This window comes from Vombatus ursinus, unplaced genomic scaffold (genome assembly GCF_900497805.2).
Source record: "Vombatus ursinus unplaced genomic scaffold, bare-nosed wombat genome assembly UNPS02010219.1, whole genome shotgun sequence".
Lineage (NCBI taxonomy): Eukaryota > Metazoa > Chordata > Mammalia > Diprotodontia > Vombatidae > Vombatus > Vombatus ursinus.
The window spans coordinates 7,575,893-7,603,683 of NW_020949997.1; the positions used below are offsets into that span (position 1 = coordinate 7,575,893).

Consider the following 27,791-nt stretch of genomic DNA (forward strand, 5'->3'; position numbering starts at 1 on the left):
GAAAAAATAGCATTTCAGTACACAAAGTGAAACAGGACAACATGTGAAAACACAAATTTTCATTACATACAGCTTGCTCTTCCTTTAAGGATATAATACATTCAAAATGTTACTTTAAAAAAACATTTTTTCTGATGAAGATAATTATCTCATTAATTTTAGAACAAAGATTTTTTTTTCAGAAAAAGATGGCTATCATTTCTCAAATACAGAGAGAACTGAGTCAAATTTATAAGAATATGAGTCATTCTCCAACAGATAAAAGGTCAAAGGATATGAAGAAGCAGTTTTCAGAAAAAGAAATCAAAGCTATCTATAGTCATATGAAAAAATGTTCTAAATCACTATTGATTAGAGAAATGCAAATTAAAACTACTTTGAAAAACTTCTGTACACCTATCAGATGGGCTAATGTCACAGAAAAGGAAAATGACAAATGTTGGAGGGGATGTGGAAGAATAGGGACACTAATGCATTGTTGGTAGAGTTGTGAAATGATCTAACCCTTCTGGAAAGAAATTTGGAACTATGCCCTAAGGACTATAAGGCTGCACATCCTTTGACCCAGCAATACCATTACTAGGTCTGTACCTCAAAGTGATCTAAGAAAAAGGAAAGAGACCTATAGGTACAAGAATATTTATAGCAACTCTTTTTGTGGTTGCAAAGAATTGGAAATTGACGGGACGCCCATCAACTGGGGAATGCCTGAAGAAGTTATGTTATATAATTGTGATGGATTATTGTTGTGCTATAAGAAATGATGAACAAGATAGTTTCAGAAAAACCTGGGAAGACTTACATGAACTGATGCAAAATGAAGTAAGTAAAACCAGGAGAACATTCTGCACAGTAACAGCAATGTTATACAATAATTGGCTGTGAATGACTTAGCTCAATGATCTAAGACAATTCCAAAGGACTTATGATGAAAAAAATGCTATCCACTCCCAGAGAAAGAACTGATGGCACTTGAAACATACTTTTAAACCTTTGTTATCCATGTTTTTCCGATCTGCATTTGGTCTTTCTTTTGCAACAAAGACTAATATGGAAATGTTTTGCATGACTGTATCAAATTGCTTGCCTTCTCAAGGAGGGGGGCAGTGGAGAGAGGGAATAGAACTTAGAACTCAAAATTTTAAAAAAACAATTGTTAAAAATTTCTGTTTACATATAATTGAGAAAAAATAAAATTAAAATTAAATGTAAAAACAAAAAAGAAAAAGATGACTAACTGAAGTTAGAGAGGGTAGTACTTACCAGTTTACTAGGTTGATACTACCAATTCATATGATTTACTTTGATACTATCTTTTCCAGAAAGCTCAGACCTTCTCTTCCCCATATCTCTGTAAGTTACCTTGTCACCTCCCTACATCATTCTTAGCACATGTTCTCTCCTCCTACTTTACTGAAAGAAGATGAAGGCCATCTTACATGATTCCCTTCAAGTTCTTTCTTCTGTAAGTCAAAAGATTTCTGTATCTTCATCCATCTTTTCTTACTTCTTTCTTGTCTAAGAGGAAGATGTATTCCTTGTCCTTTCCAGTTACAACCCTTTCCCCCTATGCCTTTGATTCTCTCCCCTCTACTCCAACCTCCTACAGAACCTTGTTCTATCAATTATTTTTTTCTTTCTTTTCCATTTTAAGTCTCCCTTTTTCCATTGGCTCCATCCCCTCTGCCTACAGCCTTATCTCTCTCCTATACAACTTCTTTCAGTCTTGCCATACCTTTGAGCAATACCTCATCTTTCCTTATCTTAACTGTCAAATTTCTTTAAAAAAAAAAGGGCAACACTTACTGTCTCCATTTTCTTCCTTAACCCTTTGCAATCTATGTTCTTTTACTGCCATTCTCCTGAACCTGAGTTTTCAAAGATTTCCTTATTACCATATCCAATGGCCTTTTATTAATCACCATCCTTCTTGTCTTCTTTGCAGTGTTTGACACTATTGGCCACCTTTCCCCTCTTTAAATTCCTTTCACCCTTGGATTTTTATAGTACAACTTTCCTGGTTCACCTATTTTTCTTGTTTTTACCACTGATCATTCTTCCTACTTCTGTTCTCTAAATGTAGGGATTCCTCAAGACTTTTTCCTTGACTGTTCCCTTTTCCTCCTATATATGCTCTCCTTTGGTGATTTTACCTACTCCATTGTCTTACACTCTGACCTGAATGTGGATAACTCCCAGATCTACATGGTTACAACTCCTTCTTTATCCTGAGCATCATACCCACAGTTCCAGCTGGGTGTTCAAATAATATTTGCAACTGAGTATGTCCCAAATTGAATTCAGTATCTCCCCATTTCCCACCTCTCCAAATGAGCTCCTCATCTTCACCTTCCTCGTTTATGTTAATTGCATGGCCATTCTCTAAGTCACTTAAGCTTCACAATTTATAGCTATCTTCAAATTTTCCCTTACCTTTTAAACCAACATCTGACATGCTACCACATAGACTTTACCACCTCAAATCTCTCTCTTCCTTCCCATTTCCACCACAATTGCTCTGGTTCAGGGTCTCACTGCTTCCTGCTTACATAAAGGTTGCACCTCTCGGTTCTTTGGGTTTAAATGTTCTTGAGCCCTTTAATCACTTCTTAAAGTCTGTAAGCATTTTTGATTTTGTTCTGGATTTTTTTTTAACAGAAGTACTCTTTTTTTTAAGTTTTATTTTAAAGCATTTATCTCTTTCTCTCTAGCATGAAAGCCAGCCAGCAAAGAGCAACTTTCTATGCCAGTCTTGCTCTCTCTCTCTCTCCCTCTCTCCCTCCCCCCCAACTTGGATCTAGTTCAGCATTTCCTAATTCCTAATTCCAAGACAACTTATTATTATTCCAAGACAAACTTATAAATTTATGCCCCCTTAAGGGACATCAGAAAGTTATCCCCAACTTCCTCTGTACTGATTTGCCCACTGATTCAATGGGCAAAAGGTACACTAATACAGGGCAGAAAGGAAGAGGAGTAGAAATAGAAATGGACCTTTGCAATGAATAGATCTGACTACTATGTTGGTCTGCCCCTGGGATTTCACTGATATGGGGAACTCCTGCTATGGAAATTACCCATGCCAATAAAGACTATTATAATGAATATAAACAAGAGAAGCCCAATGATTACTGAGCTGCCATAGGAAATGAGATATCATAAAATGGCTGTATCTACAGCAAAACCTAAGCAGGCTGACCACTTGAGAGGGTGAAGGAAAAGATACATATATTACCAGCAGAATGAGGGAAATCACAGAGCGCAGAAGTAGTCCATCAGATGCAAGAGCTGCTAGGAAAATCTGGTTTCCTTGGGCCTAAAGTTGGGTCTTCTCCATGAACCTCCAGGTCCTGACATGATAAACAGGAAATCCTAGTTGTGCCCTTAGCCATCGGCTTCATCCTCCCATCCTCTACTCCCCAACTCCTTAATGAAGGACAGCACAATGTAGAGAAATGAGGGCCAGACTTGGAATCAATGGATGTAGGTTATAGTCCCAGCTCTGTGACTTGATAGCTGTGATTTAGGTCAGGTCCCTTAGTTTTTCTGAACCTCTGTTTTCTTATCTGTAAAATGGGCATAATCACACTTGTATTACTTGCCTCACAGAGTTACAGTGAGAATTCAATGAGATAAATGTACGTGAAAGTAGATTTGTACCATAAAGCACTAGATAAATTACTATTGCTATCATCACCAGCATGCTGATCATACTCTTTCTGCTAAGTCTAGTATTTTCAGAACTTCCCAGCTCCATACATCAATGCCTCATTACTGAAAACCAGGTGGTATAAAGCATAGAGCACTGAGTCAGGAGCCAGGAAGACCTCAATTCAAATTCAGCCTTAGATACTTACTAGCATGGTGACCCAAGCAAGTCGCTTAAACTGCTGTTGTTTGTCTTAGCTTCCTTATCTGTAAAATGGGGATTTCAGTACCTCTGCCTCCAGGGCTGTTGAGGACAAAATGAGATAGTATTTGTAAAGTGCTTTGTAAACTTTAAAGAAGTATGTAAAGATTAGCTATTATTGTGGTGGTTGTTGTTGTTAAAGGTCCATCTACTTGTGATCTTTGTTTTCTGCCCCTGGCAAAAGAAAAAAAAAAATCCATGAGGAACCAAGGAAGGGTGAACCAAGTAAGAAACCAAAGTGGAAGTGTCTTCAGCTGGAAAAGGGGGGACCAGGAAGAGTCGTGTGGATCATGTGACAGAACCAGCCGTGCCACTTCTTATACGTCAAAGATGGCAGGGAGGTAGATGATGAAAACTGGCTGGTGAAAGGAAGCCAAAGAGGAAAAAGGAACCAGTTACTCCAAATAAAAAAGGACAGATAGGCTGCCAAACATACTGTAGAAAAGTGCCGGTGACTCTGTTAAGAGGCAGTGTGATAGCATGGGAAGAACACTGAACTTGGAGTCTGAGGACCCGAGTTCATATGCCTCTTTGGCTATCTCATAGCTGTGTGACCTTGTTGATTTAGGTTATTTCACTCCTCTATAAAATGAGAGAGTTTAGTTCAAATCCTGAGTCAGGCACTAACTAGCTCTGTGAACATGGGCAAGTCACTGACCATCTTCCAGCCCCAGTTTCCTCATCTGTTTACATATATATATATATATATATATCTCCTGATCTCGGGATAATAATAGCACTTACCTCACAGGGTAGTTGTTAGGCTCAAATGAGATTATCTAAAGCACCTTGTGAACTTTAAAGCTCTATATAAATGCTAGCCATCCTAAAGTCTCTTCCAGTTCTAAATCCATAATCCCATGACCAGAAGATTTTAGGGTAACTAAGCTACTTTAATAAGTCACTGAAAATTAAGGCAAGATTATAGTCGGAAAATACTCTGAGACTAAAAAGATTCTTTTTTCATTCCTTCTGTCTTCTTCCCTCTCATCTCCCCTCCACAAATAAAGGGAAACAACCCATCTTTAAAAGAAATAGTTAATAATTATAGTTAACTAGTGCCCAGACGGTAGAAGAAGGAGTAAATTTGAATAGCCAGGAGAATAAAACTCCAATCTCTTGCAAAGAATTTCTAACAGTGCTGAAAATAGAGACAGGCACTGACCTGTGGGATGGATAAACAGCAGTGGGGAATGGTCTGACAGTGACTGCTGAGAACCAAAAACCGGGCGATGGGGAGAGGAGCTAGGCAACCATAATCACAGGCCCTGCATAGAAGGATCAGGGAATCATTTGAGAAAGACACCATTTGAGGGAGAAGATGAGGTCATGGCTAGTTTCACAAAAGGCAGTGTATGTGTATGTATACATACACACATACGTATATACAAATACATATATACACATATCTCATATATACATAAATCATATGTATATGATTATATAAAAGGAAGAAGATCAAGGGAGAATAATTTCAATGATAAATGTGTTAACAGACCTATGGTATTTAGCAAACAGTTGAGAAATTAGGTCCTCCTTTTTTCTTCCTGGGAAAGGAAAAGTTGATGAAGTACCGGCTAACACAATATACAGAAAAGAACAGAAAAAAAGGTGCCCAGAGTTAGTAAATGGAAGTCATATCTCTGAACTGTTAATCTCAAATTAAGTGAAGAGTAGGCATGATACTCAAGAATTCCAATAGCATTTCTTAAGATGCTGATTGTCCAGGGAACAAATGTTGGACATCTGAGTACAGAAGAAGAGGATTCAGGGATTCACAATAAATCTGGATCCAAATCTTTGTGAGATTGTGACAACTGATAAATGAATGAGAGAGAATGATTAGAAGGAACATTCTGGTTTGTCTTTCCTATGGCTCCTACAACAAAGCTTTGACACTTTTTAGAGATAATAGACTTCTCCCTTCTTTTCCACCAAATTAATCCAGGAGAAAGACTACAAAAGACTCTCAAAGCCCAATCCAGAGTTCACTAGATTTCTTGTCATTTAATCTTTTAATCTCAGAGTGTATAAAATCCATGCCCTAACTACTCTCACTAAATTCACACATAGGTCAATGATAGCCAACCAAACCTGTTTTAGAACACAGAAAGGATAATTTGGCCAGAAAGCCAACTTGAGTCAATTGCTCCAGGATGCCTTTCTTGACCGTTTTAGTCCACTTCTTATGCTATAAAAGGGATTGGATTTAGTCAGGAGACTTTGGCTTGAGTTCTGTTTTGCCACTTAATAACCTCTGTGAACCTGGGCAAGTCACTTAAATTCCCTGGGAAGTTAGTTTAATTGTACCACATGAGAGAATTGAACTAAGCGGCCCTCTGGGACCCCTTCCAGTTCTAACTCCACGATCCAAGGATCCTAAAACACTTCCCTTTTCTGAGCCTCAGTTTCCCCATCTGTATTTAATCCTAGGTTAAAGAGCTCCTCCAAGAGATGTTAGTTATAATACCTTTCAGAGAGAAAGAATTGCATCTTGGGGACTTAGAATTAACCGTCATATTTTAGAAATTGCATGTGAAGCACTGAGGACTAAGAACCTCTTTGATGAGGACACCTGGAGAGTTAATTCTCATGGAGAAGGAGTCGGTGAGAGACTAGAGTGAATTGGGATGATAGAACTAGTCTGTGAGGGACTCAGTGAATTTACTGTCATCTCTGAGAGAATCTGAAGAGTTCATTTAACTCATTCTGTGGAGAACGCCTGAGGAGAAAGCCTGAGAGGCATTAGCTCTCACTCTGAGACAACTAACAGATAAATGTGGTTCTAGCGTTTTTTTTTTTGACAGGTTAGCAGTTGCAGCTGTTGATTAAAAACAAATCCCCTCCTTCCCCCACCTCAAAAAACAAAGAAGCGACTATGATTTTTCTCGCAGACAACACATCATTGAAATACTTATCTATGTCTTGGTATTATTTGTTATTATTAATAAATTATGTAGCTAATAACAGTTGTGTTTGTTTAAGCCTATAAATTTGGGACTTGAGACAAAGAGGAGAGAGAGCTTTTTGGAAAAGACTCCCTAGTTTTACAGGGGAGATGAAGAGAAAGCTTAGGAATAATTAACTAATTAATAAGGGACATTTTGCACGTTTCATTACTTTCTGTGATAATTCCCATTCATATCTCTTAGGTAGCCTTTGTACCTTGTGAGAGAATTAATAGGGTAATAAACCAGTAGCAAAGCTGAAGTGTTGGAATTTGGTGTGTTTGTACTTGAGAACACGTGAGAAGTATTACTTTCCCCTTGAAAAGCACACACCCATACCTTCATTTATGGGGTTGCTACAAGTGGGTTAGCAAAAACCCTGCAATATATAAGATGAGGCAATTGTTCAGTGGTATCAAACCCAAACTGTACATAAGGGCCCCTGGGGGCCTCATGTTGACACAGATAACTGAATATTATCTATGTTTTGTTTAATTTCTTTATTTAAATTTCTTTCATTAATTCATTATTTTGTCAAATATTTTCCAATTAAATTTTAATATGTTTTGGACCTCTCTTGAGAGTGTTTTACAGGTGGCCACCAGGCTACGTGTTGGACATTTCTGTACTAGGTGATCTCTATGGTCCTATCTCTAAGTTTTATGATCTTACTGTGATCTTTCTCCTTCCACTTTTACTTTCTGTGCCTTTCATTAATTTTGTTCTGATCATATAATTCTTTGCATCCTATTTAGTTTGTATGTCTGAGGACAGGGATTTCTGATTATGCATCCCTCATAGAACTTAACACAATGATGTATACAAATTAGCTGTTTCATTGATGTTTTGTTGATTGATAATCTTGTCAGGCTCAGATCGAACGCTGAAAATGTGGGTTTTGGAGAATAAGTTAGAGTCAAGAATCGATCTGACAAGGAGCCCTATATGCCTTTCCAGCATGAGCTAGGACAGACAAGTTTTCCACACAATTAACTTCACTAATCTTGGTGTTGGAAACAACAAAAACAGACTTTAAGTGTGGAAAACAGTAAAACGTGGGGAACACTGCTGGAGGGAGCTTGACTGAGGCTTTCCTAATTTGAATATTACACATCAAAATAGAGCCAGGAAAGGCAGGTCTCAGTTTGACATAGAAACCACTGTGGTGCTCTCCCCGGGAGAAGATATATGTCAGTTGGTAATGTTAACAGCCTCATTTGTGATATTACCTGGAAAACCGGTTTTACTGGCTTCTGTCGGGGGTCACTGAATGTGCCTCCCATCAGGCTGTCTTCCTGGAGTCTCCCCAGAGGGTTCATTCTCGGGGCCAGGGGGAGCTAGGGTTAAGGGAACTTCAATGAACTGGGCTCCTGGATCATTCAAAGATGTCCATTTCACTCGTCAAAGTAATTCTGAAGGAAAGAAGAAATACAAGAATCAGTCAAGCTCTAACCCTCAGGTCCTGAACTCAAAGCACATCCTCAGCTTCCAGGGAGCTTAACAAATAACACCTGCCCTGTCATTGGCTTCAGACTTAACTCAAAGCCAAAGCTACTGAATGTACATGTAATTAAAGCCGGAGACGCAGCTCTAGCTTCCTACTAGAGTCCTGATTGAGGGAGAGGTTGAATTTTCTATCATATTGTTTTCTTTTGCTTTCCCCTAGTGTATGAATCCAATGAGGATTGGTAAGGAAAGGTTAAAGGACTTGGAGGTATTTAACTTGGAGAAGAAAAAGCTAAATGATAACTTAATAAACATCTTATAGCATAGCTAGGTGGCAAAGTGGATAGAATGTTGGGCTTGGATTCAGGAAGACTCATCTTCCCAAATTCAAATCTGGCCTCAGACACTTACTAGCTGTGGGACCTGGGCAAGTCACTTAACTCTGTTTCCCTCAGTTTCCTCATCTGTAAAATGAGCTGGAGAAGGCAATGGCAAACCACTCCAGTATCTCAGCCAAGAAAACCCAAATAGGGGAGTCAGACATGGCTAAAAATGAATGTGTAACAAGAGCACAGCAGGAATTTTAAGAGGCCACTGATCAATTTTCCCCCCCATTTTTAACAGCAAGAGATTGTTCAGTGAGAACCAGCTACCATTTTGGACCATTGAGGGTAATGAAACCCAATGTTTTACACAGAGAAGGCAACTGGTAAATATTTGGTGCTATTGTGAAACACTGAGCATGTACTCTAAGAAGTCATGGAATGCCATTGACATATTTGAAGGCTAAAGTGTCCTACTTGAGGGTCAGCTAGGTGGCGCAGTGCATAAAGCACTGACCCTGAAGTCAGGAGGACCTTAGTTCAAATTCGGCCTCAGACCAAACACTTGACACTAGCTGTGTGACCCTGGGCAATTCACTTAACCCCAATTACCTTAAACAATAATAATAATAAAGTGCCCTATTTGATACAAGTGAAGCCACCTGATGGAAGGAGGCTGAAGTGGAAGACCTACAGAAATCTTTTTCACCTCTGGCTATAGGATAGTTTTTCCTTACTAAAATGTCAGTTCTAGAGCCAAGTGTAGTTGTAAGCAGAATTCAACCAATTTCATTCAATAAGTATTTATTAAACACCTACCACATGCAAAACACTGTGTTTGCTGCTGGAGTTTCAAAGACAAAAATGAATACTAAAGGATGTATTAAAGGAGCTTGCATTCACCTTGGGAGATACGTCATCATGTGTACATACAGGTAAATATAAGGCCATTTAAAAAGGGAGTGAGCATTAACCGGGGTGGAGAAGATGACGTGGAGAGATTCCTCACAGGAGATGACACTTGAGTTGAGGCAGAGATGAGGTGGGAGTGCACCTTTGGCATGGGCCATAGATAACCTATGGAGTCTTCTTACCTTTGATTTATCCCTTTGCTATATCCAGTATATCCCCAAACCTGTTGATTTTTCTTTGCAAATGTTTCTCAGAACCAGTCCTTTTCCATTCTCACCTGTTCAAGACTGCCTTGATGCTCAAGTTGTCCCCCTTGCTTAGAATGACCTAGTCCTCTCTGCCTCTCCAAATTTAATCAGTTCTTCAAGGGTCAGCTAAGTTCCACCTCCTCAAGGAAGTCCTTCCTGGTTATTCCAACCCATAGTGACCCGTCTTTTCTTCTGTGATTACAATCTCTATCACACAATGATTTATTTTCTTGTTTGGTTCATTTTTGTGTCATTTGAGAAGGAGTGTGGCACAATAGATGGGTGAGGGGAGGCTATTGGACACATGGAGGACTTGCGAAGTCGGGACGGGATGAATTTAGCTTTCCTGGAGGTCGACAGTACCATAGTTTAGAGCAAGGAAGAGTATGAAAGCCCATTTGAACATAAAGGGTATCCTATCACACCACATAGGGAAAATGAAATATCTTACTCAATCTGGTCTGATGAGTGTTCATTGAAAAAGAGAAGGTTGGACTTCTGTGGGCCCTCACATTTCCCCCCATTCTTCAAGATTTTGGTTTAGGCAAGCTTAAAGCCTCATTTTACCTCATCTGGAGCTCTCCCAATCAATCTGTATTTCCTTGTTACATTTTTCTAATTTTTTTTTCATGTGCTTTTGGTCATTTCTAGGGAATGTGCCATCCCCAGTATCCCCAGTATTGTTTTTGATGTTTGCAGAGAAGGGGCTTCTTTCTTTTCTGCTTTATAACCTTTCATTTAATTCCCAAAGACAAATCCCTAAGCTCCATTTTCCATTCAATCCATTTACCATTTCCTGGTTCATAAGGTCAAGTCCCAGCCTAACTTTCAGTTCCTTGCAGTGATACACCCACTACTTCAGTATAATACCAGCAAAAGGAGAATAATAAGCAACAGAATGTTCAAAACAGTATGAGCCCAAGTTTTGAAACAGCTTTGTTTTTTTTTTTTTCACCTAGCTGGTTCATCTCCTTTCTCTCCATGCTGATAGATATACATAATGTGCTTTCTGTTTTGAAAAACATTTGTGCAGATGGTGAAGAACAGGCATTTAAGATATAAATACCATAAGAAGCTGTATGGGAACACACATACAGTGACTTAAAAATAATCTTCAAAACATAACTAGCAATTGCCAAACTTCTGCCGAGAAGCTCATTTGGCATCTGCCTAACCTCTGCTATCCCCAGTTAAGTTTTATATAGAGACTTGTTCCCATGCTCTGCAGATAACCCACTTTCTTGGTCTTTCTAACAGTCTCTGAAGCCTTCTTTTGAGAATGTTCTTCCCAGTTTTACTAGACATTTCTCTCTAGAGCATAGGGGCTCTTAACCATTGTAGTGTCACTGATCCCTTTGGCAATATGGAACCCTTTCTAGAAAAATGTTTTTACAACCATAAAATGAAATCTGAAGAATTAGAAAAGAAACCAATTATTTTGAAGTAAAGATGTATATTTTCCCATCCAAGGTAATGGACCTTCTAAAATTGGTCCACAGATCACTCATGGAGTAGTCGAGGTCTCTGGATCTTAGGTGAATGATCTCTGCTCTAGTATTATAAAGAAAATCTTCTGGTTCCCGACCACCTCTGTAGGAACCATAGGTAGAGCTCTAAGGAGTCTCTTGGACCTGCTCTGAAAAGCTCTGAACCTTTATCACCTTAATAAATCACCTCACTTCAGAACCTTGCTGTGGCATGGGAATGGCCCTTAGATTCTCAAAGGCTTTACTAGTGCAACATAAACTCTGGCAGGACCTACCAAGCTACAGATATTGTGGACTACAGACCCAGTGATAGTTCATACGTGTGTTACCTCAACATAGCCCTAGCTAAGCTCTGGGAGCACCTAGAACATGTTGAGCATACGGTGAGATTTCATACATACATATATACACATTTAAACTAAGAAGTATAGAGGCTCATAAGCGAGGGTTGTGTGCTGAAAATGACAAATGGGTTTGTCTAGAACTTTGATTTAAAGTCAAAGGACCTGGGTTTGAATCCTTGACCTACTACTTACTATGTGACCTTGAACATCCATCTCTCCTTTCTTAGCCATAGGTTCTTCAGATCTGCAAAATGAGGACATTGGACTGGATGATCCCTAAGGTTCCTTAACATCTTTACTCATTCATGTCTAATGTCAGAGGTGGTAGAGACAAAGGAAGCACAAGGCTGGGAATTTGGATTCAATGTGAAAGCTAATGAGGAGGTCTCAATATGAGTTAAAGGCACGTTGGGGAGGCTGCCAGTCCACTGACAAAGCTCTGATGGCTATTCTACAATACCAAAGAAGGTAGGGGAGAAGAATTCAGAAGTCTGGGTATTAGTCTAGACCTACAGAAGCCCCTAGATAGTGTAGGATAATGGCTGTGATTATTTTTTCCCATTTCCTTGGGCTTAAAGAGATCATTGGACTTTGAATGAAAGAGAACTGGCTTTGAGTCCTAACTCTGATGCTTATTAGCTCTGTAAACTCTCTGAACTACATGTGACCTAGTACCCCAATCTCTGTGCCTACATGGACTGGGTTCAGTACTGGATGGAGAAGAAAGGACTGCTCAACCATCTTGTGCTCAAGAGGCTGGCATTGCCCTGAAATTCTCCCGAGAAGGCCAGCATCCTGAACTTTTCAGAGTCTTGGCATTTTCCAGGATATCCTCCCTCCTCTAAGAAGTTTGGTCATATGGCTTCAACCTTTGCAAGGGGCTATATGGTGGGGAGATTCTGCTCCTGTTTCTCACTGCCATTGGAAACTCCAGGCATGTGGGAGGAGGCTCTTCAAAATCCCAGCCTCTCCTCTTTTCCCCTCGGCTCTGCTGATCTCAGGACCTCCATCCCCAAAAGGGGAAAATAAAAGATGACTTTGAGACTGACTGCCCCCTTTTTTTTTTTTTTTTAAAAATAGGTTCTCATACCAAGGGTTGGATATGAGCTATACTGGAGAAGGAAATGGCAAACCACTCCAGTATCTTAGCCAAGAAAACCCCAAATGGGGTCATGGAGAGTCAGACAGGACTGAAACCACCGAACAACAACCTGAACTCAACAACAGCTTGGGCTGTTGGCCAAGCCACTCAATTCATCTCTAGTGGCTAAAACTTGATTACAGATCATCAGTGGGGTTTACAAGGATTGACATATACCCAAGCCCAAGAGGTGGAAACTGGTTTTCTCCTAGTGGGCAGTCCACTCCTTCCATAGGGAGATACAATTAAAGACTTATCTCCCTACAACCACACCATATTGATACAAATCATAGTCCTTCCCCAATCAACCCTGTAGACCTACAAGATGTGGGTGGTGGAGGATACTTAGAGGCCTTCATAATTTGGTTTTAATTTCTCTTCCCCAGCTTTATTTTACATGACTTTCCTTCATTTATGCTATTTGATGCAAACCAGACTATCCGTTCTTCCCCAGTGGTGACCTCACCATTCTAGGCCTTCACAAGCTGTTGCCAAAGTTTGTACCACTCTCTAGGCCTTTCTCATTTCCACTGCTCAGGATCATTATCTTTAAAACTCTGTTCAGATATCACCACCTCTATGAAGCACTTGTCCTCGATCCTCCCTGATCACAGGGGATAGCTAGGTGATATAATGCATAGAACATTGGACCTGGAGTCCAGAAGACCCGAGTTCAAATCTGCCCTCAGACATTTACTAGTTGTGTGACCTTCAATGAGTCACTGGTGACTTAACTTTCTGACTCAGTTTCCTTATTTGTAAAATGGGGACCCAGGGTTGTTATGAGAATCAAATGAAATAGTATATGTAAAATGCTTTGTAAATTTTAAAGCACTTGATAAGTGTTATTGTTATTATTTTTCCCTCACAACAACTCTGAGAGGTAGGTGCTATTATTATCCCCATTTTACAGTTGAGGAAACTAAGGCAGACAGAGGTTAAGTTATTTGCCCAGGATGCCTGTTAGTAAAATGTCATAGCTAAGACCTGAACTCAGATAATCCTAATTCCAAGTCTAGCAAAGGATCCATTATGTCACCCAGCTGCTTTGTATACCGTAAGGCATTAAAAAGACGTGAGCTGTTGTCACGACCATTATTCTTTTTCATCAAGCTCAGAGGCAATACGGAGTATTAGAAAGAATACAAGATTTTGAGGCAGAGGAGTGGGTTCAAATACCAGTTCAGCTGCTGACTGCTTTGAACAAGTCATCTCACCTCTCGGCTACACTCTGCTCACCTATAATATAGATCCTGGAGGCAACCCCAACTCACACTCAGGCTCCCAAGACAAGACTCCTTCCTAGGTTCAGTCAACAAGCATTTGTTAAGAAGTGACTGTGTGTTACGTCCTTATTAAAGCTCTCTATTTCTCTAGCTTACGATCAGAAAGTCTGTGTAATTCACTGCTTAATTAATTTCTTTTTAAAAATTTATGGGCCTGCATCCAGTCAGAACCCTAACTTATCAGCCTGAACCACTGTGCAGTATTTCTTTTCTAGTCAGTCAGAGGATAAATTAATTAAAATCAAAAGTGTTTCATGAACTGGCAGAGAAAGAAATGAAATAATAAAACATTTCACCCATAAACTTAAGGGCTGGCCTTTTGCAAAAACACACACCAAAAGTGAGGAACAGATGCTTGTTGAGTACATAAGGAGAGAAGAATGCCTAAAAGGGACATGTGTGGGCAGGGTGTACAAGGACCTCTCACCCTGCAACGGTGATGTCATTACACTGCTGTTCCTCAGTGGTCTAGACTGCAGTGCATTCTCTGCTGGGTCTCTAGTCTCTCTCAGACCTGTAATCCGCTGAGCGTTGCTCCCTACCCGTCTCCTGTTTCTACTGCTCAGCGTAGCTGTCCTGGTCCCCTGTCACCCCCAGAGCTGGCGCCATTAGCCACCTAACTGCAGTTTCCCTCCGTTTCTAGCTTCAGCTGAAATGCTATATTTTTCTCTATAGTGCCACAGCTCTTTTAGGTTAAAGCCGCAAGGCTTCCCTTGCTATAGCTCTTTTTATAAAGAGGAAACCTGAATATACCCAATCATGACTAATAAAAAAGTCCTTCTTGAGGAACAGCCTGTCAGCTTCTCCTGGCCTTGGCTAGGATGGGCTTTCTTTTCCAGAGAGAGAGTCTTTGCCCTAGGCAATAAGCTCTTTGGGACACAGAATAAATCTGTTCCTGGATTACAAGTGCTCAGAGGCTTAGATCTATTTTTTGAATGGTATTTTCTGGTCACTGAAGCCTTCTGTCAGTCACTCAGTCAAGAAACATTTATTAAGAAGTGACGGTGTTAGGGTTGTGTCTTTATTAAAGCTCTCAATTTCTCTAGTTTAGGATTAGAAAGTCTGAGTGATTCACTGCTTAATTTCTTTTTAAAATTTTTTTATTGTATTCTGAAGTTAGGAAATAAAACAAGCATTTTCATAATAGTAGAATAGAAAAAACATCGCATGAAACTGCGAATCTATTATGTACAACTTGCTATTTCTTTTAAATATATAACAAAGTTACCATGCAACTTTCTTTGTTTTTTCCTTTTTTTCTTCCCCTCCTACCATTAGACGCAAATATGTGTATGTATGTATACATGTATACATGCATACATATATATGTAAACTCATTCTAGACACACTTTTATTTATCAGTTCTTTCCCTGGATGCAGATAGTGTCTTTCTTAATAGGTCCTTTGTAGTTGATTTGGGTATTTATAATAGTCAAAATGACTTGGTTGCTCAAAGCTGTTCTTAAAACAATATTGCTGTTACCGTATACAATGTTCTCTTGGTTCCGCTCATTTCACTCTTCGTTATTTCATGTAAATCTATCCGTGTTTTTCCAAGATCATTGAGCTCATCATTTCTTATAACACAGTAATGTTCTATTACAATCATATACCACAACTTGTTCAGCCATTCCAATGCTTAATTTCTGACTGAGGGTACTGTGCCCTGAAATTCATGTCAAGGGAGCTTTGCCACAGAGATTGGAGGGGGGGGTCTGCTCCCTTGCTGCAGGTAGTTTGGGGCCCAACAACATGCTTTTTATCTGCTTTGCAAATGAATCTAAACAAGCACAAAAGCTGAGCCTAGAGGGCAAGGTCATCAACCAGACATATCCTTGACCTTTTCTGTGTACATTCATCAGCAAAGCCATTTAAGCCTTTGGGTCTACCCTCTGAAAAATAAGGGGGTTGTAATATTCTTAGCATTGCATTTTAGGGAAAAAAAACCACTGATAAGCTGGAGAGTGTCCAGAGGAAAGTGACCAAGATGTTGAAGAGTCTTAAGTTTGTACCATATGTTGTTCATTCTTTTCAGTCATGTCTTACTCTTTGTGACCACAATTGGGGTAGTTTGCCATTTCCTTCTCCAGATCATTTATAGATGTGAGGAAACTGAGGCAAACAGGGTTAAATGACTTGCTCAGGATTGTACACCTACTAAGTGTCTGAGGCCAGATTTGAGCTCAGGAAGATGAGTCTTCCTGACTTCAGGCCCAATACTTCATCCACTGAGGATTGGCTAGAGAAATTGGGGGTTTTAGCTTAGAGAAGCTTCGGAGAGAGCTGTCAGTTTTCTCCTAAGTACCTGAAGGGCTGCCACGCAGAAAGGGAGGATTAGATTATTCCTGCTTGACACCACAGGGCAGATTTGGCAGCAATGGGTTGGAGGTTATGGAAAGGTCAATTTTAGATTTAAGAAATTTAGTTATAAAATGTAGAAATAACAAAACACAGTCCCACAGTGGAACGGGCTGCCTCTGAAGACAGTGCTTTTCTGATTCTGGGAGGTCTTCTAGGAAAGGCTGTATGGTCACTTACTAGTGTGTAGATAGATTCTTTTTCAGCTTTGGGATGGACCAGATCGACTAGCTGAGGTCTCTTCTAACCCTGAAATTCTATGATTCTGAATATCTAGGTAGTTTCTAAGGTCCCTTCCTTCTAGCTCTAAATTCAATTTTAAAAGATTTTATTAAACACTTCCAATGGGCCAGGATCCATGATAGGCACTGGGGTGCAAAGAAAAAGAAAACAAAACAATCCTTGGCCTCAAGAAACATACATTCCATTGGGGAGTCAGGGAGAGGAGGCAAAAGATAACATATTAGATTAAATATATAATATATAAAATTTAATATTTAATATGTACAAAGTAATCTCTTAGGTGGAAGGCACACAGATCTAATATGAAGGATAGTTAGGGGGTGCAGTGGATAGAATATTGGACCTGGAGTTAGGAAGACTCATGTCTGTGAGTTCAAATCTGGCCTCAGACATTTACTAGCTGAGTGACCGTGGGCAAGTTACTTTACCTTGTATGCCTCAGTTCCTCATCTCAGAATCATGGGTATGGTCATGCCCTTCACAATCGCAATGATAATATTACTCAAACATCATTCCTTGAGTAAGAGGGGTAGGCAGCAAGTACTTGAAGTAGCAGAGTAGATGATGAGTCTCTGTTTCTTCCTGGCTGCTAGCCAAGGCAGGCCTTCTTGGAGTCCTGGTGACTGGAAGGTTATAGAAAGATGACGTTATTTTGAGTACTTACTATCTAATCTTTACCACGATCAGCTCTGCTTCTGGGTTCATGTCATTGTTGAACAGATTATTAGAGGGATAGTGGCTTGGGTGGAGGGGCCAAGGTGGCAAGAGGACACCGCTCTAGTCTTCTTACATAGCATGGTGTCAAGCCAGAGTCAAGCTAGGATTAGGTCAATATGCTCTTGGTAGGAGTTTCTGAGGTTTGCTGGGCACTTATTCCAGACAATGAGTACCACCTCTCATTTGGTTTCCTACCAACTCATTCACTCACTCAATTAACAAACGTACATTAAGCACCTATATTACATGCCAGGCACTGTGATAAGTGCTAGGGACATAAAGAGAGCAAAAAGACAGTCCTTACCTTCAAGGAGTTTACGATCTAATGGAATATTCCACTCTTTCCAATTTACTTAACCAAATGGAAGGAAATCTAGAACTATATAATTGGTGGGTCTATAAAAAGTAATGATACTTCTAAATGAATACTATAGAACACAGAGCTGCAAGAGATCTCTGAATCCCGGCCTCCTCTCACCCCCATATTTTACGAATGAGGAAATGAGCCAAGAAAAGTTTAGCATCTTGTCTAAAGCCACACAGGTAAAAAACAGCGGAGCTGAGATTCAAACCTAGGCACTTTTATCTACAAATAAACACATTTTCTTTCATACATGTTGCTTCCATAAGTGTGCATGTATATACATATGAATTCATATATATATCACATATTATACATATGTAATACACATATGCACATAGCTAATTCCGATTGGGGGGGCTAGGGGCATGGCCCTCTTATACCCCACAATCTGGAAAATTTGCATAAAATTTTTGGGGGCCCCCCATACCAGAGAAGAAGTCTGAATTTTTTCTTTTTCTTTTATGGGGTGTTTACAGCACCTTATTGTAAAATTTGGTTTGACATTATACAATACTACACATATATTTTATGCATTTCTGAGTTTTGAAATTTTTTTCTGTGTTGTCTGCTGCCTCTGCACGTCGTCTGCGGCTTCCCCAAAACTCCTCCAAAATTCCCATTTAATTTTTTATGTCAACCCATGATATATTGAAACCTCAATGGGGAAAGTGGTAGTGTGGAAGGGATAACTGTATATGATTTTGGCTGAGTGGATACAAATGCATTGGGCAAGTCATTGTACCTCCCTGGGCCTGGTTTTTTTCAGTCTGCAAAATGAAAGGGTGGAACTAGATGGTCCTTGAGGTTCCCTTCTGAGGCTGGACTCACAGTTCTGCCTCATTTAAATCCAATTCATTTGCAAGACATCACCCTGTGATGTCACTGGTCTTTGAAAAGGAAGGACAGACAAAAACAAAGGCAGCCACAGCAAATCCCTGTTCCTGTCCAGAGCCTGTGGCTTTTCTCCTTTCATTTTCTTAGCAGTGGCAAATCTGAAGGCGGGTTTGCTATTTTGCCAACACCCTAATATGTAAGAACCAATCCCAATGTGTTTAAAATAACCAGAAGTAGCCTCCAGAGTGTTGGGTGCTGTTTATGGAAAGACATAGGCATGAATAACATCATGAGGAGGGGTTATCATTTACATCAGGGGAGAGAGTTCCCAAATCAGTGAGAACCTGCGTGCATGAACTGATGATGGCATTTCTACATCCAAATTAAGAAATACCTTCCCTTAAAGGTAGTTCATTAGGAAGGCCACACACTGCACTTGATATAGCCATTTTCCTGGCTGTTTTTGGAAATGCTTTTAGAACCTATGGCATCCTCTTTCATTTCTTCATCGCAAATCTTCACAGTTTGAGTAGGGATTAAATTTTCTTGGAAACAATTTAAAATCCTTCAGAGACCAGAACAGCAGGTAAACAAGGGGTGTGGTCAATTTCAGTCAAATTTAAATGAGGCATGGCCAAAGTCATGAGATTCATTTCTGTGGTATGGTTAATAACCTGCATCTGAAGGCAATTCCAAAACAAATCAAACAAACCCCAAAACCCAGCCTCTGCCTGACCCTTTTCGGTTAATGACAGCATCACTGAAATAAGTCCACAACCACTCCAGGTGACTATTTTGAAAGGCAAGACCCATCTGGATGTATTCTAGTTGGTGAAATCAGCTCCACAAATAGATTGAGGACAGTTATGGTGAGCAGGTTTACTTATCAGTAAATTCATTCCAATCTAACAGCCTTTATCAAGTATTTGTTATGGTCAAGGCACTGCACTGGGGAAGGAGGAAGATAAAAAATTAACATGCCCCGTGATCTCAAAGAGCTTATATTCTACTGTAAGAGAGCAATCTAGCTGATAATATTCAGAGAAGTATAAGGGAAAGAGCTTTGGAGGCTTGGGTCTTACTTAGCTCAGCCACTAATTAGTTGTGTGACCCTGGACAAATTTCCTCATCTATAAAATGAAGGGTATTTGAAATAGGTCAGTTCTTATAGCCAGCTTGAAATATCTAAATTCTATTCTTCCTTAGTTTACAGGACAACCATTGAACTGGAGGCAACCGGACCACTTCTCCCTTTCCCAGGATGCTTCACTGCTCCCCTCCCAACAAGATTGAAGCTCCTCGTCCCCCTCTGGTCTCACACTCCCAAAGGTGCCCCAGTTTCTCATGGCAGTGACCCCCAACATAAGAAAAGCTCAGTTATATGGGCTGAGTTTCATTCTGACTTTTCTGGAGGTCATTTGCACCTGAAAGTCAGAGTGAAACTTAGAGGGTTGGGAACCCACGCTGACTGCCCCCGTGTCCTGTGGCCCTCCTCCTTGCTCCTCCCCTATTGACACATTTTTTTCTCTCTGACAAATTTAACCAGGTTTCTGCAAAACAAAACTCTGCCTCCTCCTCCGTATATGCATGCTTATATTGTCTCTCTCTTTCCTCACTCTTACTTCCTATCTCCCCTACTGAGGCAGCCTCCTTGAAGCTCTGTCTCCTGCAAATATCATGGTGCTCCTCCTAGTCGGTACCCTGAACCTCCATGCCTCCCCCGGCTGTTCTTATTTTCCTTCCCTATACTTCAGGGAAACTGCCCAACTTAGAGGAACTGCTCCAAAATTAGGTTTGGTTTCATGCCCTTTTGACTGCAAAAAGATCACTTTTGTTTACCTTTCCCCTCCTGTCTCACCTTCTGGGGCTAAGGGCAGTTGCACTGCCCGGACCGAAAAGATCTGACTTTTTTTGAATGAGTTATAGGAATGGCCAAGGCCTAGCAATTGAAGGGCACCGTCAGGTCACTGCCACCCACAACTCCTTACTGGCATTTGATTATTATTATTTGAGGGGAGGAGGCTGGGAAAGACAGATGAAAGGAATCCCTTCCCCCCCAGCCCAGCTTACAATACACTGTAACTCAATGTGTGTGGATAGGAACTTAGCCATGGGCAGCCGCCAAAGAGCTCCAAGTTTTCACAGGATGTACTTGGAAAAAAACAATATATTATTGAAAAGGGCTTGTCAGTTAGCCAGCCGGCCTCTGTCCCGTCCTAACATTGCATCCTCTCCTCTCCCCCAGCCTCAATCTGTATCCCTGGCCTCCAACAGTCTCATTCCTTCTCACTGTTTTAGTAAGAGTTGCATAGGAGTAGTTTTCACTTAGGAACGAGGATATTTAAAAGACCTGAAAATAGAACTGTAAGAGTAGCTGATTTAGAAGAGATTGCCCATTTCAGTGATCAAATGCTGTGAAACAGTTGGCTCTCTGAACCTAGGGAATCTCTGAACCCAAGGCTGCCAGGTCAGCCTGACCTGAACTTGACTAGGTAGGCAGGTGGAAGGGTGATACATTCCCTTAGCTCAACTTCCCTTTTTTAGCTTGGGCTTTTTGTTTTTTTAACCCAAGCAGTGAGCTTTTGTTGTAGTATTTTGAGAAATAGGAGGTGATGACAGGTATGAAATGAGGATGGTGGGGACAGCAAACTGACCCACTGAACTAACAGGGGCCCCTTTGGGAAGTTTGCAGTAAAAACAGACCTGGATTTGGGAAGCAGAAAATTCTGATTTCAGGTTCCAGCTCTGCCACTTATTTTACTGTGGAACTTCTGGCAAATTATGTTGCCACTATGAGCTTCCTCAGTTTCCTTCTCGGTACAATGAGAGAGTTAGATCATGTGATCTCCAGGGCTCTTTCCAGTTCTGATCCTATGAACTTTTAACTTGGATAGTTTCATAACAGCAGAAAGTGCTGCCCTGCTAAACAGTGATATTAGGGGGGATATTGTAGCAAGATGGAAGCAAGATAAGACCCTTTTTTATTTTCTTAACTAAGTCTTGTTAGGACCAAGTTAATAGTAGGGCTCTTGCCAAGTTACATGGAAATATCAGGGGAAAGGATCCCCATTCTCCCAACCCCAGACCCATATCACTTATACTACTCAAAATGTTGAGTCTGATGTTAGGAGGTGAGGCAGATAAAATACAGGAATTGGAGTTAGGAAAACCCATGTTAAATTCTACTTCTGACTCTTAATAGGTGTGTGACCATGGGCAATTTTCTCTCTCTCTCTGTGTCACTCTCTTTTTAATTTAATTTTTAAAACATTTCTCTCATGTAACAGTATTTTTTTTTCCAATTACATGTAAAGATAGTTTTCAACATTCACTTTTACAAGATTTTGAGTTCCAAATTTTTTTCTCCCTTCCTTCTCTCCTCCCTTCCCCAAGATGGCAAGCAATCTGATATAGGCTGTACACGTGCAATTATATTAAACATATTTCACAATTACATTAAACTTATTTCCACGTTAGTCGTGTTGTGAAAGAAGGATCAGAACAAAAGGGAAAAACCATGTCTCTCTCTTTTTCTCTGGACCCCATGTAATTCCTAAAAAGTCTCCTATTAAATTAGATATGGGTGGTGATCTTTATTAGTGGAGGGTATTCCTATTCTGAGGAAGTCACATATCTTGACATGATCTCTGGCAAATCACTTCATCTCAAGTCTCAGTTTCCTGGATTGTATAACGTGGTTACATTAGATGTAACCTTTCAACTCTTTTATTCTATGACTATGACTTCAGTCTCTTAGAATAGAATTCACATGGTTGTTTACCCTCAAAGTTATCTCATGCTTCTTAAAGGTCCCTGATTCAATAACAGATGGATTTCAATTCCTCCCCTCAAGTTCTGAGTCAGTGGGAAAATACAGTCCAGGTTGTTAGCATTAGGCAGAAACATGGAGGCCAGCAGTTTCTGTACTACTTGATCCCATCAATGTGCAAATCACCTCATAATTTACAAATGATTTTCATGGTTCCCAGGATAAAAAAATGGCCATTTCTTGCCTTGATTCAAGCTTTGTTTATCTTACATATATTCTGTAATATTTTCCCTCTGCTGTGAATCAGAGAGAACATTTGTAATAGTGATTGGGCTGTGTTAGTCATTGTCCTTCATTATTGCTGTAAAGCCTAATTATGCTTGCCTGGAAAGTGCTGAGTTCAGCCCTGTGCAAAAGGAATTCTGTAAACTTTAGAAATCAGAGGAGCTTCTTTAGTCCTATTAAGCAAGGTGGGAATAAAAAGTAGCAGAGTTGTAAATGGGGCCCAGCTCTCAGCTTTCAAAGCAGAGGTTCTGAACCTGGGACATGTGATTTTGATTTTAAAAACAATTTGATAATTGTATTTCAGTATAACTGGATTCCTCTGTAATCCTATTTTTAAATTTTATGCATTTAAAAATATTCCAAGAAGGAGTCCAGAGGCTTTACCAGACTTCCAACAGCATCCATCACATAAAAAAAGGTTCTAAATCCTGCTCTTGAGTGCCACCATAGAGGCTGGAGGAGGCTGCTTCCTTGTTCTTAGTGATTGCTATCCCTGTACCTTATCTCATGGCCTTCCGGTGGGACACTCCCACTTCACCCTCCTTGAAGGTTTCTTGCCATACCACCCCTCTTCTAGGGTCTGTTCCCCTTCCCCATAACAAGGGATGAAGGTCAGACCCTCTGTGGGACAAAGTACTCCTCCCTAAAATTGGACTCTCCTGCCTTGCTCCTCCTCCCTGGAATGAATATGCCCCAGATAGGGTTGAAGCTAGTTATGCCTCTGAAGAACAGTATCAAATGGGAGAATGCATGTACAACAGCACTAAGAAATAATGATGGTGATGATGTTGATAAAAACAACAGCCCTCTTAAAATATAACTCATCATCTATGCCAAGTGGGAGTCTTAAGAGTGACAGCCAGGGTATTGTACACTGGGGACTTCATGTGTTCTTAGACTATTATGGTAGCTATGAAGACCTGGCAGGAACCTAGAATTGCTGGCAAATTGGGACCTTTAGATGCCACTGATTGGGTTAGCACCTCTGCTAAATAGCTCTTAAGAGCCAAAGAAATAAGTGAGATGGCATAGAATACAGGCTGACCCTACTTGAAACAAAAACAGAGGAAAAGCCCTGTAAAAACCAGGCACTTATGGAGGAACTTTCTAACGACATTGGCTTGATCTGGATGGAGGCTTCCATGATCCTAATTAGAGTAGTTACTTTCACTCAGACTACCTCTGGGTATACAACCTGGAGAATATAATAGATCTCCTAGCAGTTATAAGAGATAAGGCAGCTCCACTGGTCAACTGAGTTGTAGCCACGGTCACGACTGATTAAATGGGCTGATAGCCCTGCTGGCATGGTTGACAGAGGTTACCATGATAGCTGAAATTGAGAGGGAGAGAATCTGTTTATATTGTCTGTCTTTCTATATAGTCTTCCTAAAATTCCTACACTAGGTAACAGCAGAAGCTGTAATACATCATTGAGTATCTACTGAATATTTAGCAAGACAAGACCTGAATTCACTGTTTTTCCTGGACTGACAGAGGAAAAATCTCTCTCCTACAAACATGGACCTCAAAATATACTGGAGAGCTCAACCAACAAACTATACTGGAATTGGAGCATTATCACAGACCAAACTGCGGCCTCCCAATAGCTCACTTGGGCATGACGTTGACCCACAAATATTTAAGAACAACAGTGTTTTTAATAGGCATTGCCATCCCAAATATTCATAATTTACAAGCTTCGTGGGATGAAACCTGAAAAATAGAGACCTGTTAGAAGAAATTAAAAAAATTACGTGATAACCGTCTGAGGTAGGTATACAAATCATCCTCATCTGCCCCTAGAGTTGTACTGGGGGTGCTGTCAGTGCACCTGTAGGAAATGAGCTTATAGCCTAATATTAACTACAAAATGTGGTTATTTTATCCACCTGTCTTATAGTTCAAAAAGCACTAAACATGTGTTTGAATATAAAATATTAACAGATTAGATGTCAAATATGAAAAAAGAAGAGCAGGATAAGCCTTGTTTTAGAACTGCTTCCATCAGAATCCTATCCCCCAAGTTTATGCCAAGGTCACCCACTGAATCCCAGGCCATGGCCAGTTGTCCTAACTTCTATCTTGCCACTGGACTTCAATAGCTCTGGCAGAAAGAGGGAGGCTGACAACTTGGTCCAACTTTGTCTCACTTAAATCCAGTTCACTCGTCAAGTCAACAATGGTCCTCTTCGAAATGAAAGAAAAACATCCACCAAGTTTAGAATGAGACAACAACAACTGATATTTTAGGTAGCCATTTAGAGACTTTCAAAATACTTTCATGCATAATTTCATTTGATCCTCCCAACAGTGCTATGCTATTGAGGTTCCCATTTTAAAGAAGAGAAGACCATAAATTCCCAGCTAGAAGAGAGGTCCAGCCCAACTCTCTCATTTTATAGATGAGATGGAGTCTACAGAAGGCTAAATGACCTGTCCAGGGTCATGCAAAAGAGCAAATGCCTGAGACAGGATTCAAACCCAGGTCTGTTGGATTCCAAGTCCAGCATTTATTTTGAATGAATAAATCCATTTATTCAGCTATTCATTTATTTGGTTTATTTGAATTATTAGGAGAAGGCAGTGAGCTGAAGGATAACTCAACATTTCCAGATTCAAACTCTGCATATTTTAAAATTAATTTCCAGTTGTGCCTATGGACAACAGCCTCTTTCTACTGTCTGACTTTGTCAGCAGGCAGTCATCTCACAAGAAATACTCCATGTTAGAAAATAAACATGACCTTTGAATGAAAGCCCTCTGCATGAGAATCACAAAACTTTAGACAGCTCAAAGTCTGGGACTGACCACTTGAGGACAAGACTCTATGTCTCCATTCCCACTTCCTAGAACACAGCAGTTTCCCTAGCCGTCCCATTCTCAGTGAGGCAACTCATCCAGGCCTCCTCTCCTTCCTCTTTACCTAGTGAAGGTCGAATCTACCACTTCCAGGGCAGGCCCAAAGGGGTTAGTGTATCCTCACTCCCATAGCATTAGCCTGTGTTTAGTAATGATGGCTGTTCTGGCCTAACCACATTGAAGACTCACATGATTGTACTCCTGAGACCTTCTAATGAGGTACAGTGGAAAGAGCATTGAATTTGAAGTCAGAGAGAACCTAGGTTTGAATTTCAGTTCAGTGACTATCTGGGTGCTTTTGACCTTAATCTCACTAGCCTTCAGTTTCCTCATCTGCAAATGGGGATAAAAATGGCACCTACCTCCCAGAATTGTCACTGTTTACCATCCCCATCTGTAAAATGGGGATAAGAGTAGCAAGCTACTTCTCAGGACTGTTATGAGAATAAAATCAGATAACATTTATGAAGTGCTTTTCAAATCTTTGTTTCTGTATCACTTAGCACAGTACCTGGCACATAGCAAACACTTAATAAATGCTTGTTGACCGTGTGGAGCTGTTTTTTTTTAAGTACAAAGCAATTTCATATTCAGATTCATAAAAAACACAGGGCACAAAGCTAGGAATAGTATATCAAGTATGATGGTATGACCGAAATCTCTCTAGAGTGAAACCCACTTTGGATCGACATGAAGACAAACACTTAAAACATGGAGGAGGTTCATGTTTTCAAACTGCTGGGGAGTTCAACAGTCATGAGCTGTTTGCCAGAGATGAACCTCACCTGACTTGGGGAGCCAGAAATGTATATTTGTTTAAAGGAAGCCATGGGACATGTCATCCACAGGTTATGGAGGTCTTTATCTTTCTCCTTCCAAAGCCTGCCATCCAACTAGTTCTCTCTCTAAACTTCTATTCAGCCATGAAGCACTCTGGGAAGGGACATGCTGGAAGGCTTGGCACGGCTCCTCTGAGATGCCAGAGAAAAATGAGACATGAGTGAATGTTGCTTTTGGAAAATCTGTGTAAAGCCTGTAGGAATACTCTGTGGTAAAGGGTCATAACTGTTTCATAAACTGTAAAATCTCTCCTTTTCTTTCCCCTCTTTGCCATGTCCATTGCCATTGCCCTCATACAGCCCCATCCTCTCTATCTCATGGTTAGCTATAGTGATCCTATATTTCCTCTAAGGTCTAGTCCCTTGTCTTCTACAAGGCCTTCCTCAGTGATCCAAGGCCTTCATGCTAATTTTTTTCTTCTCACCTTCTGCAGAACTGGCAATGCTATCTAGAGACCTTTTCAACTACATATATTAATGAAAATCTAATAATTTTGACTTTTATATACTCTTTCTCCTTAATTAGACTGTAAACCCACTGAGATTAGATGGTGGATATTTTACTTCACAGAGCCACAGAAGTGGAGAGTTAAAAGGGATCTTGGCAACCATCTATCCAACCTATACGTGAAAGGAATCCCCACCGTAAAACATACGGGGCAAGTGTTATCCTTGGAGACTGCTCTGTGTCCCCAGGACCTGTTAGAATGTCCCGCACATACTAGGTACTCCATTTTTTGATGGTGATAGAGTGTTATGTTCTGCTTATCAGCACACTCAGGATACTTACTAGGTGCTTTTCATCACTTTTTTTGCCCTCATTGTTTATACAAATCTCCAGAGAGTCTAGAGCTGAACATGTGTTTCCTTAATTAAAAAATGCTTTTCCCTCTGTGTTCCATGCACATACAGCTTTGTTTCTGTAGGGTCCTTTACTGTTAAGGGAGTGACCACAGAGCCACACTTGGGTGTGCTGTGTGTGTGTGTGTGTGTGTGTGTAGTTTTTTTCTCCAAGAGGCACTCTTCCAAAAACAACTCCACCCAAAAGCAAGAAATGTACTTGGGAGATCCACCTGGCTCAGAAACCTTGTTAAGCCAATGCACGGAGCCTGTGTTCCTCACACCCTTCTGTGGTGACCAAAGTAAGCTTCCAGGATTGTAGAGGGAAAGGTGACAGACAAGTGGGGCAAGCAGAGTAGCTACAACCATCTTCAGGGTCAAGACCACCGAGTCCTGTTTTAATTCTCTCTGAGCCACTAGAGTTCGTCTTCCTACTCTCATTTTCATCCTTCACATAGGCAGGGTTGACAGACTTTAAGGTTCTGTGATTTTGATGATTACTGATCTCAACCATCTGTAACTTAGCAGATAAGTCTTAAGGAGCTGCCCGAGTCTCAGAAAGGTGACTTGCCAAGGGTCTCATAGCTAGTAAATGTCAGAATTAGGATCAGAACCCAGGTGTTCTTGCCTTCAAT

The 27,791-nt window shown here is 40.4% G+C and overlaps 1 long non-coding RNA gene across 5 annotated transcripts in view; it reads right to left on the reverse strand.

Moving 5' to 3' along the window:
• LOC114037096 overlaps positions 1–27,791 on the reverse strand; it is an 813,500-nt gene that overhangs the window by 119,021 nt on the left and 666,688 nt on the right. For 4 of the 5 annotated variants that reach the window (XR_003568412.1, XR_003568414.1, XR_003568416.1 and 1 more), the window contains 2 exons: positions 17,075–17,269; positions 8,088–8,270 (listed from right to left, as the gene is read on the reverse strand). This is a non-coding gene — a long non-coding RNA (uncharacterized LOC114037096). The remainder of the gene's footprint in view (positions 1–8,087; positions 8,271–17,074; positions 17,270–27,791) is intronic. The other variant, XR_003568413.1, reaches the window with a different exon arrangement.